This window comes from Peromyscus californicus, unplaced genomic scaffold (assembly GCF_007827085.1).
Source record: "Peromyscus californicus insignis strain IS unplaced genomic scaffold, ASM782708v3 Scaffold_6__1_contigs__length_162567912, whole genome shotgun sequence".
Lineage (NCBI taxonomy): Eukaryota > Metazoa > Chordata > Mammalia > Rodentia > Cricetidae > Peromyscus > Peromyscus californicus.
In genome coordinates, this window is record NW_026294584.1 from 46103119 (window position 1) to 46113946 (window position 10828).

Here is a 10828-nt window from a genome sequence, read left to right on the forward strand (position 1 = left end):
TGTGATCTTGAATTAGAGCTAGTCTCTATGGTTATTCCAACTGCCCAGGTTAAACAAAAAGCAACAACCTTTCTAGAAATTTTGTTCGTTAAACACCAAACAAAGCACTGATGATTCATGTAATAATCTAAAAACATTTTTAAACTACACATACTTTACATACCATCCCTTTTATAAAGTCATTTGATTATCTGGGAGGAAATAACTGAAGTAGTTCTTTCAATGTATTTACAACCTCTGTAGAACCCCATGCCCAGAGAAGAGGGTAAAGTAAGGATTTCTCAGTCACTAGGAATCTGTGAACTCTAAGACGAGAAACGGACTCATGCTTTTCCCATTTCCCGTGGACACAGAGCTTACCGTGGCATGAAGGCTCCGATCTCTGGGGTGGCTTCAACTGATTTCACTTAGATTTGCTTCTTCTCCAGCTTCTTTTGTTCTCTCTTCAAAGCAGCTTCCCCCAGCCTCCCTGCGTCTCAGGATCTTCTCCTTCATGATCCACTCTTTCTTGGCTCCTTCCTTCTCCCCGTGCTGAGGCTCTGCAGCCTCCTGACCCTGTGCATGTGTCAGCTCCAAGTTCTCCTCCACTCCTGCCCAGTTCTTATCTGCATTTTGTTTACCGTCTCTGCTGAGTCGGAACTTTTTGGCTTTATCCATAGGACACGTCGCCATGTTCACCAGGGCAGCAAAGCTTCCATATCTTTGGGTAAGTGTTACCTGAGCCAGGCACATTAAATGTAAGCAGTAGTGCCCTCTTCATGTCAGGGAATTTTAAAGGTCACCTTCCTCTTTGCATAATCTTTGAACCATGGATGGACTCAATCTTGTCAGCATAGTGTATAAGGAAGTGAAACATCTTCGTACCCATCATTCCCTCTGTGACTTTTGTTTCTGACAGGATGGCTAACGAGTCTGGCAGTCCATATTTTGCTTCAGCCTTAGGTTTATCATTACAAAACTAACCAGATCCTGCATCTCTTCCTGTAGTTTCACCAAAGCTTTATGAGTGCCAACAGCAAACACACATGTACCCCTGTGTTCATCTTCCATGGTTATTTTAATCCCAATGATGTAGTTCATGATATAGGCAAGCAGACCAGTTAACATAAAAATTTCTAGATAATAACTCTTCCAACTGTTCTAGACGTGTGCAAGAATATCAACACTTGTTATTGGGTCTTTATTTTTGCTAGAGGAAGTATATGATTTGTCTTCATAACCCTCAAGTTCTTCATCATCATATGGCTCACTCTTAGTATCTTCTTCCTTAGTATCTCCATCTTCAAAATCTCCTCCTTGGTTTTTTTCCTGCCCTTCTAACTCCACAATGCTCTTATCTTCATCGTCTTCAGTGATTATCACTTGCTAAGGAGATTCTGTAACAGAATCTTCCATACCACCCTCAAACTCAGCAAAGTCTTTGTACTCTACCATGTCTTCCCCATCCTTGAAATCATAAAACATGGCCTCAAGAGACATGACTAAACACTACAAGGAGAGCACAGAAAGCATAGAAGGCTTTAATTGCCCCTTCAAAAGAAGCTGCACCGAGGCTGCAACATGTCTGGGGCTCCTGGGACTGTTGCAGGACAGTCAGGGCTGTGTGAGAAACCCTGTCTCAAAAACAAACAAACAAACCCTAACAACAACAAAACAAGAATTATGCGCATCAAGGTTCACTCTATGCTGCAATGGCCTATAGTTTCTGAGGCACACACAGTGTCACATCTATTATACTATAACACAGAATAACTTTCCTGCTTTGAAAATCGAGTATCTCCTATTTATCTCCACTGGTTATTTCTTACTGACTGTATTGTTTTGCCTTTTCTAGAATGTTGCACAACTGGAATCATGAAATACGTAAACTTTTAAAGCTCTGTGTTAGTTTCTTTTCTCCTTATTTTGGCAAAAACGATGTGAGAAAGGAAAGGATTGTTTGGGCTTACAGTTTGAAGGTGCAGCCCCACATGGTGGGGTTGGAGTGTGAAACAGTGGCCACATTGCCTCTGCACTCAGGAAGCACAGACAGATGCATGCTGGTGCTCAGCTCACTTTCTCCCAGGCCGTGGAATGGTGCCACCCACATTTGGAGAGGGTCTTCCTGCTTCAATGTACCTAGTCTAGAAACTCATTCATAGACATGCCCAGAAGTTTGTTTCCATAGTGATCCTAGATTCCATAAAATTAATAAACACTATTAATCACTACAACTGGCTTTTTTCCACACAGGAACTTTAAATTTTCTTCATGTATTTTGTGGTTTGTTTGATAGCTGATTTTTTTTTAATCCCTGAGTATTATTCCAGACTATGAATGTACCTGAGCTTATTTATCCATTCCCCTATTGAAGGACATCCTGGCTGATTCAGGTTTTTGACAACTGTGCATAAACTTGCTGTCATCACTTATGTGCAGGGTTCTGTGTGAACACATCTTCAAATCAATTGGATAAATGCCCCAGAGTGTGATTCCTAGGTAACATGAAAATATGTTTAGACTTGCAAGAGACTGACAAACTTGCAAGAGATTAAATCCAAAGTGATTAAACCAGTTTGCATCCCCACAAGAAGTGAATGATAGTTCTGATTACCCCGAGGCTTCCCTCTTCATTCCAACCCCTTAGCTCACAACACAAAGAAAAGCTCCCAGTCCATGTCCTTTGCTATAGAAGGCAATTTTTCTATAAGAAGAGGTAGTGGCTGGGACACAGGTCCTCAGGATCTGCTATATTGAGGGTTTGAGGGACACAAGTTCACAATGAACACCAGGAGTAAAGCATGAATCCTAATCAATTTAAATAATAAAAACCCAGAGCCAGATATTGGGGTAAATGCTGAAAGATCAGTAAAGAAGACAGCCACTAGAGAGACTTCTTACCTCTACCAAATCCTCAGGTGGAAGGGGCCGAGCTCCTGTCTTCTCCCACCTTATATTCCTCTCTCCGCCCAGCCATATCACTTCCTGTCTCTACCTCCCTAGTGCTGGAATTAAAGGTGTGAGGCTCCACTGCCTGGCTTTGTTTCTTTTTTAGATTGGCTCAATCTGATGTAGCCCAGGGTGGCCTTGAACTCCTGATCTTCCTGCTTCCTCCTCCCAAGTGTTGGGATTAAAGGTGTGTGCCACCACTGCCTAGCCTCTATGGCTAACTAGTGGCCTGCTCTGCCCTCTGATCTTTGGGCAATCTTTGTTGGTTAGCATACAAACAAAATATTACCACACAGGAGCTGTGATATTTTCACTATATAGGAAGAATGTGTACAGAACACCCAAGAAGATACTTTGAGTTCTTATTCACAAACAGTGGTTCTGTGATATAGAAAAGGATCTTCACTGAGTAACACTTAAACTGGACATATGTAACATGAGTCCCAAGACTTCCTTGGGGACACAGCAATCACAACAGGTTAACCAGTCTTTGAGGTGTGCAGATGTGACATAGTAGAGAACCAGGGGACTTACCAGCCTGTCATTTGCTAACATTTAAGTCTTGAGCTTGCACTCACTGAGCTAGAAGCTACCATTCCCACGGCTCCAGGGATGATGGCAGATACCTACTTACCCATAAGCCATCACTGTCTAGGCATACACACACACACTAACAAAGGTACACATATTGGCTTTGGAGCCGAGGACACAAGTCTGGCTAGCAAAAGGGAAAAAGTTGAGTGACAATTTCAACAGCAGACTCTGCATCCAAGGAACCAGGCCAGTCAACCTGAGGGACTATAATTACTTTTTCAGGCTTATGCTAAATGACTACAAACAAGCTTTATGTAGATGGATCTGAGAGAGGGAATGGATTCCCTTGTGCTTCAGAGACTATTGTGGAGGAAAAGATGGTGGGAGGTAGAGGAAGAAGCCCAGCGGTCGAGCAGCCCTAGGCAGAGAGAGGCCGAGACGTCCCCATAACCAGAGCAGCTGCATCCCACACACACCGGTTTCCAAAGCTTCCCCGTCATTTGGAGAGAAGACAGAACACATTTTCAGGACAACAGTGGAATGCAAGTGATTGATGGGTCAACACGGCTGGCTGGGCTGGTGATTTTGTAATTACGAAGCAGATTTTTTAGACAGAATGGTTACCCCAACTGTGTAATTAAGAGGATCATTAAGGAATGTTGTCGGGCTGTGCATCACCCCAGGGCTAGTGCTACCACATGGTTACAATAGAGAAATGCAGTCAGGCTTCCTCATAAGGCCATTGCTAATTAATTGAAACAAATATTTGCAATAGCAATTCCTATAGATGATATATTTGTAACAGTTGAATGCTGAGAGAGTCTTAATAGAGGGGCATGATCACTGGTGAAGGCAAGAAGAGAACAGGTGCTGGGCCTCAGGTTAGAAGGAAACCAACAGGCCGGTTGAAATGAGATGGCCACGGTACAGCTTTAGTTGCATTAAACTCTGTAGCACTGCTTGGGACCTTGTTTTATTCAGCATATCTCCTCTCAGATGGGTGTGGATAAATTAGAAAAGTTCTGGGAGCTAGAAAGAAAGGGCGATTTGAGTTGGAAAATAGCACCAAAGAGGGAGGTGGAAAGAGAGAGGGAGAGAGAGAGAGAGAATTTAGCACAGTCTAAAGCCTGCATATTACATTCATAAAGACTTTCAAAGTTGTGAGTGGTTTTCACTCTTTGTTCAAGAACAGAAGTTAGCCATTCCTACCTCTTCTGAACACAAAGGAGAAGCAGACCCCGACACAGAAGGAGGAATTTTAAGCACAAATGCTGATGCTCTACATTCTAAAATGGGAGATTACACGGATATTTGATCTAATTCTTTCCAACATTTTAGAGCTGCAGATAAGCTGTAGGATCCAGCATAAGAGCCCTCCTGTCCCATACTTTTCCAGAAGTTTGTCAAGTGACTTTGAAAACTTTTGACCTAGAGCAACCAAACTTCAGCACTGGGCTTAAAGACAGCTCCCTGAGGAAGCCGGATTCTCAGAGATGAACCATCTGAGTGTGGGTTGTGTTACCTGGTTAGCAAGTTCAATCCGGGTCGACTCAGCTAACCGTATTGTCACAGCATAGTTAAAAAAATGGCAGACCTGATGAAATGACCCTCACTGTTGCCTGTACTTCACGAGGCCTTGCGGTGTGCAAGGGGAGGTCCTGGGATCTGGCACATCTATCACTCTCAGGGCCTAATTATGAATCATTTCATTCCAGAAGGCATTTCCCTCTGCAGTTGGTGGCAAGGCAGAAAAGCTTGTCACTGGTAACAGACAAAGATGAGCAATATTCTCAGTGTTCTTAAAAGCCGTATTCTTCCAGCTGCATCATGAAAAACCATAGCACCTCCCAAACAACTTCCCAGTTTGTCTATTTTATTCAACTCTCTGTATTAAAGCCATTTTCACATTAAAGCAAAGACGTATGCATTAGAATATAGAATGAAAAATTCACATAAACAAGAAATCAAGAGATATCAAAGAAGTGTCTCCCTGACGAGGTTCTGGCAGAAGCTGCAGAATCTCAGCATTATGACTATTCTCCATCTGAGGGGAATTTTAGGCAAGACAACACAGAACTTTCTTTAAGCACACCAGTGTCCAATGCAGACATATGTGCCATTTTGGACTTAAAATGTAGCTAGTAAGACTGGGGAAATGGATTTTTAATATATTTTGTCTTGGGGGCTGGGAAGAGGGCTCAGTGAGTACAAGCACTTGCTTTGGAAGCATGGGCCCTGAGTTCAAATCCCCAGCTTTCATATAAAATGCTGGGTGTGGCTGCATGTACCCATATCCCCAGCACTGGGAGGCAGAGATAGGTAGATCCTGGGCACTCTGGTCAGCCGGCCTAGCTGAAGAGGCAAGTGAGAGACCAGAAGGTTCAGTGAGAGATCCCATCTCCAGGCAAAAAAAGCAGAAGGCAACGAAGGGAGATGGCCACTGCCCTCCTCTGGCTCCCGTGTGCATATGCATGGGCATGTACTCACCCACTCATGTATTCACAGCGAGCATGGGCACACACACACACACACACACACACACACACACACACACACACACTTGCCCGATTTCAATCAATTTCAGTTTAAATAGCCACATGTGGCTGATGGCTACTGCAGTGAGCGAGTTTAGAAAAAAACTTTACCCTTAAAAATTGGGGGGGCATTAAAGAGAAATTTAGTAAATGGAAAAGGAGCCAGTATTTTTCCCTCATCAGTCACCTCTCACTTCTGCTCCAGATCATGGGACCCCCACACACACACCCGTGTGTTGCATGTATAAAGATGTGTGTGTTTGTGTATATGCAGCTGTGTGTGTACATGGAGGCCAAAGGTTAACTTCAGGTGTTGATTCTCTGTTGCTGTCCACTTTGTTTTCAGAGACAGGGTCTCACACTGGGACCTCAGCATCACCAATTGTGCTAAGCTGGTTGGCCAGCGGATTTGCCTGTCTATGCCTCCCCAGTGCTGGATTGAAAAGAATGTTTCACTCTTTTTATTGTTGTTTGGTTCTTAGGATGGTGGGGATTGAACCTAGGACGTCACAGATTACTAGAAAAGTGTTTTACCATTGTGCTATACCCCAGCCCTGTTTGTGGTTGTTTTACTTTGTGTTTTGAAACAGGGTCTCACCAAGTTGCCCAGGCTGGGCCTTGAACTTGTGCTGCTCCTATCCCAGCCTCTCTAGTAGATGGAATCACAGGCTTGTGGAGATTCCCATGTCCCAGCAGTAGACAGAATGTGCATGATGTACAAAGAAAGGCACATGCTCCGGTTGTTTGTGCTTTGCCCCTGTGCTGGCTGGTCTTATTTCAACTTGACACAGGCTAGAGTCATCTGAAAAGACAGAACCTCAACTGAGAAAGTGCATCCATAAGATCCAGCTGTAGGCAAGGCTGTAGAGCATTTTCTTAATTAGTGATCAATGGAGGAGGGCCCAGCCCATTGTGGTTGGTATCATCCCTGGGCTGGTGGTCCTGGGTTCTGTAAGAAAGCAGGCTGAGCAAGCCATGGGGAGCAAGCCAGTAAGCAGTACCCTTCCATAGCCTCAGCTCCTGCCTCCGGGTTCCTGCCCTGCTTGAGTTCCTGTCCTGACTTCCTTTAGTGAGGACTAATGTTGTGGAAGCACAAGCCAAATAAACTCTTTTCCTCCCCAACTTGCCTTGGTCATGGTGCTTCATCGCAGCAACAGTAACCCCAACTAAGACAGTCCCCAGGGGTTTGTGTGTGAAGGCTTGGTCCTCCAGGCAGTGGTATTGAGTGGTAGGACCTTTAATAGGTGGGGTCTTGTAGAAGGCCCTTAGGTCTCTGGAGGTATGTACTTGGAAAGGACTGGGATAAATCTTGTGGGATCCCTGAGTAACTTATTTCTCAGGGGAGTATTGTTTGAACAAGCCTGACTGCTTCCCATGATAAGTTCTCTTCTGCCCTCATATTCCTACCATGTGGCACCAGCTACTGTGACATAACTTAGCTCAGGCCGTCACCAAAACCAGTGTAACACTTCATAGACTTTCAGCCTCTAGAAACTGTAAGCTGTGTAAACCTCATTTCTTCATGCTCAAGTACAAAGTATAGCCTCAAGTATTTTGTTATAGTAGCAGAAAGTGCACTCAAACAACCTGCTTTGGTGGAAGGCCGAGGATAATAAAGACTACATGTAAAGAAGCCTGGGGACTTACTCTGGGTGCCTTGCAACATTTCAACAAGATCTTAAGAATCCTGTAAAATTTCAAGTTCATCTTATACAGATGGAAACAGAACCTGAAAATGGAAATTTACTGTCTTGGTGACCGGGTGAACAAAACAAGAATGATCCTTTTGGTTGTCAGCCACTCCATTCTAGTTCCTTTAATGAGCCTGTGTCCTTCTCAGGGAAGATGATGAATTGTGTGCACTGGCCTGAGAGTTCCCAAAAGACTGAAAAGCAAGATAATCTGCCTATGACTTGGCCATATGTGTCAGGATTTTAAAACTGTCCTCTGAACCAGTAATTCCTATGCTAATACTTTATCCAAAAAAATTCACTGAGAAACAACATTACATTAAGTAGGAAAGAAGGGCAAACATTTTATACATATATATATATATATATATATATGTATATATACAATCTCAGAACACTTAATTCATATTTATGACTATTACAGAAATTAGAAGAAATACATAGTGACTATTATTTAGTGATAGAGTTGTACTAGTTTCCTACTTTAAGAATTTCATATTTTCTTTAATAAACATTACTTTTATGGTTGAGAAAGCCTTTTTTGCAGTGTGTTAGTTATACAACCCAGGTACTTACTCATGCCAAGTGAACGCTCTATTAATTAGCTATATCCTCAGCCTTTGGTTTTTGGTGACAGGGTTTCTTTATGTGGCTCAGGCTGCCCACGAACCTTCGGTCCTCCTGCCTCCATCCTTGGCTACAAGAATTCCAAGTATGGACCACCGTATCTGGCTAAGAAATCTATCGTTTTAAACACCAATGCCTCCTTTATTTAGTGATTTTTTTTCCTATTAGCACCGGTAGCCTCCCCTTCCTGTCATGGGTATACACACTCTGGTCTTTTCTTTGGTGACTGGGAGATTTAGATAGCATGGAAGTTTCCATATCCCCTTCATTTTCTGAGTATGTTTCTCTGAAGGGGAACCCAAACAGAGGAATGGCAATGAACAAGAAAGAGGTGACCTGACCAAGGAAAACCAGGAAGACACTGGTTGTCAATCTTTTCAAATGACTGGGAACAGATCTCCCTGCATAGTAATTAGCTACTGTCAGAATGCAGCTTCACGGGCAGATGGCAGAAAGAGCGGTGGCCTTCACTCATGTATAAGAAGGTACCTCCTGGGCTAACGGCTTGTAGAAGATCGTTGGCATCTTGACCATATATAGAGTGAAATAAAACCCAGCATGTACCTGCAGCAAATGCCCAGATCTCAAGCAACCTCATTTCTAACCACAGGCATGCAATTCCAGGCTCATCTCTTCCCTGAGGTGACTTTAGGTTGAAGCTGTTGGCCTTCACATTTTGAAAGCAATTGCTGATAGAATTGGGTTTTTGAAAACAGTTGCTGAAAGAATGTAACTTAGAACCGAGCAGCGGCTTCTGAGGTATTGAGAGAGCCCTTTACCTAACCAAGCTGACTCTTCCTCTGGCAGATGTGGCATCAGTGGAGAGTAGGGCATGCGGCAGCAATGTGCTGTTCCCATTGAGAGCATGCTTTTCAGGCAGGACACGTAGTACGGTGTTATACATCTCCCAGCTTGCCACATCCTTTTACATTGTAGCCCATCAGCCTAAACCATGATAGAGGTGAATACAACCTGGGGTGACATGTAGCACTTTGTAATGCATCGTAGCATTTAAATCTACATCAGCAAAGTTGCACACATCAGCTTGGACACTGGATGCTTGGTATTCAGAGAATGTGATCTCATGTGCAGGAACTGCTAGCCGAGGGCAAAAATGCATCGGAGAGACAGCCTTGGTGTCACACTCCATCGGAGAGTTCATCCACTGCATTGCATTATTAGTCCTTTGCCCAAAACTCTACCACCACTGTGTTCTTGAAAGGATCTGACAAATGAAAATATTCCAAATTTTTCTAATGAGGATGTCCCTCTAACATACTGTAGGATGGACCATGTCCCCAGAATATATTAAAGCAATTAGGGTTGGGGAGATGGTTCAATCAGTAAGTCATATGCTTGTCACATAAGTACGAGGACCTTAGTTTGATCCCCCAAACCCATGTAAAAAGCTGGGCATGGTGGTGTGCATCAGTAGTTCCAGACCTGGGGAGTCAGAGACAAGAAAATCCATGTGGCTTCCTGGCCAGTCATTCTAGTCAAATCAGTGAGCTCCAGGTTCAGTGAGGGACTGGGCCTCAGCCTCAAAAAATACTGTGGAGATTGGTAGAGGAAGATGCTAGGTCCTCTGTCCTCTCCATACATGCCAGTCCATGTACACCCACACCCATGTGCACATGCATACAGGCATGCACATGCGCGCGCACACACACACACACACACACACACACACACACACACACACACACATACACACACACACAAGCAAGCAGATGATAAAGTATAAGACTGCATTAATATCTGTTGCTTCAACTCAACTCAGAATAATGCCAAGTGACCTAATGTTTAAATTTAGAATCTTTTTTTTTTCTTGGTTTTTCGAAACAGGGTTTCTCTGTGTAGTTTTGGTGCCTGTCCTGGATCTCACTCTGTAGACCAGGCTGGCCTCGAACTCACAGAGATCCGCCTGGCTCTGCCTCCCGAGTGCTGGGATTAAAGGCGTGCGTCACCACGGCCCAGCTTAAATTTAGAATCTTATCATCACTCCTCTAGTCAACAGATTTATAGACGTGAGACCACTGGAGAGCTGTGGTGATGAATGAATGACCCAAGGCCCTAAGCCAACCCTTTACCATAAAGGTTTGGCACCAGAATTTGGCCCTCACCTCCTCCAGTTGTTCCCTCCAAGGGTGGCAGTCACAAGAAACCTCATGTTCTCCAAACTGAACAATTGACAGAGTTCATCCCCAACGACTAACAAGCCCTGGGGTGGGGCTCAGGGCAGCAGTTTCAGGTTGGTGGGGAACTCTGATTGGATCTTGTTAAGGAAAGGGAATTCCTGAGAGGAAGGCTTTCAGAACCCATAACCTCCCTCTCTCTTGCAGCTTGCTACTCTATCGTTTTTTAAAAATTTCATTTGGAAGCAAGGGTAGTGGTGGCGCACACCTTTAATCCCGGCACTAGGGAGGTAGAGCCAGGCAAATCTCTGTGAGTTCAAGGCCAGCCTGGCCTACAGAGCGAGATCCAGGACAGGCACCAAAACTACACAGAGAAACT

General features: G+C 44.0%; 1 pseudogene; it reads right to left on the bottom strand.

The window, feature by feature from the left end:
* Window positions 1-356: 356 nt before the first annotated feature.
* Window positions 357-1080, bottom strand: LOC128099518 (PAT complex subunit CCDC47-like; annotated as a pseudogene).
* Window positions 1081-10828: the final 9748 nt, after the last annotated feature.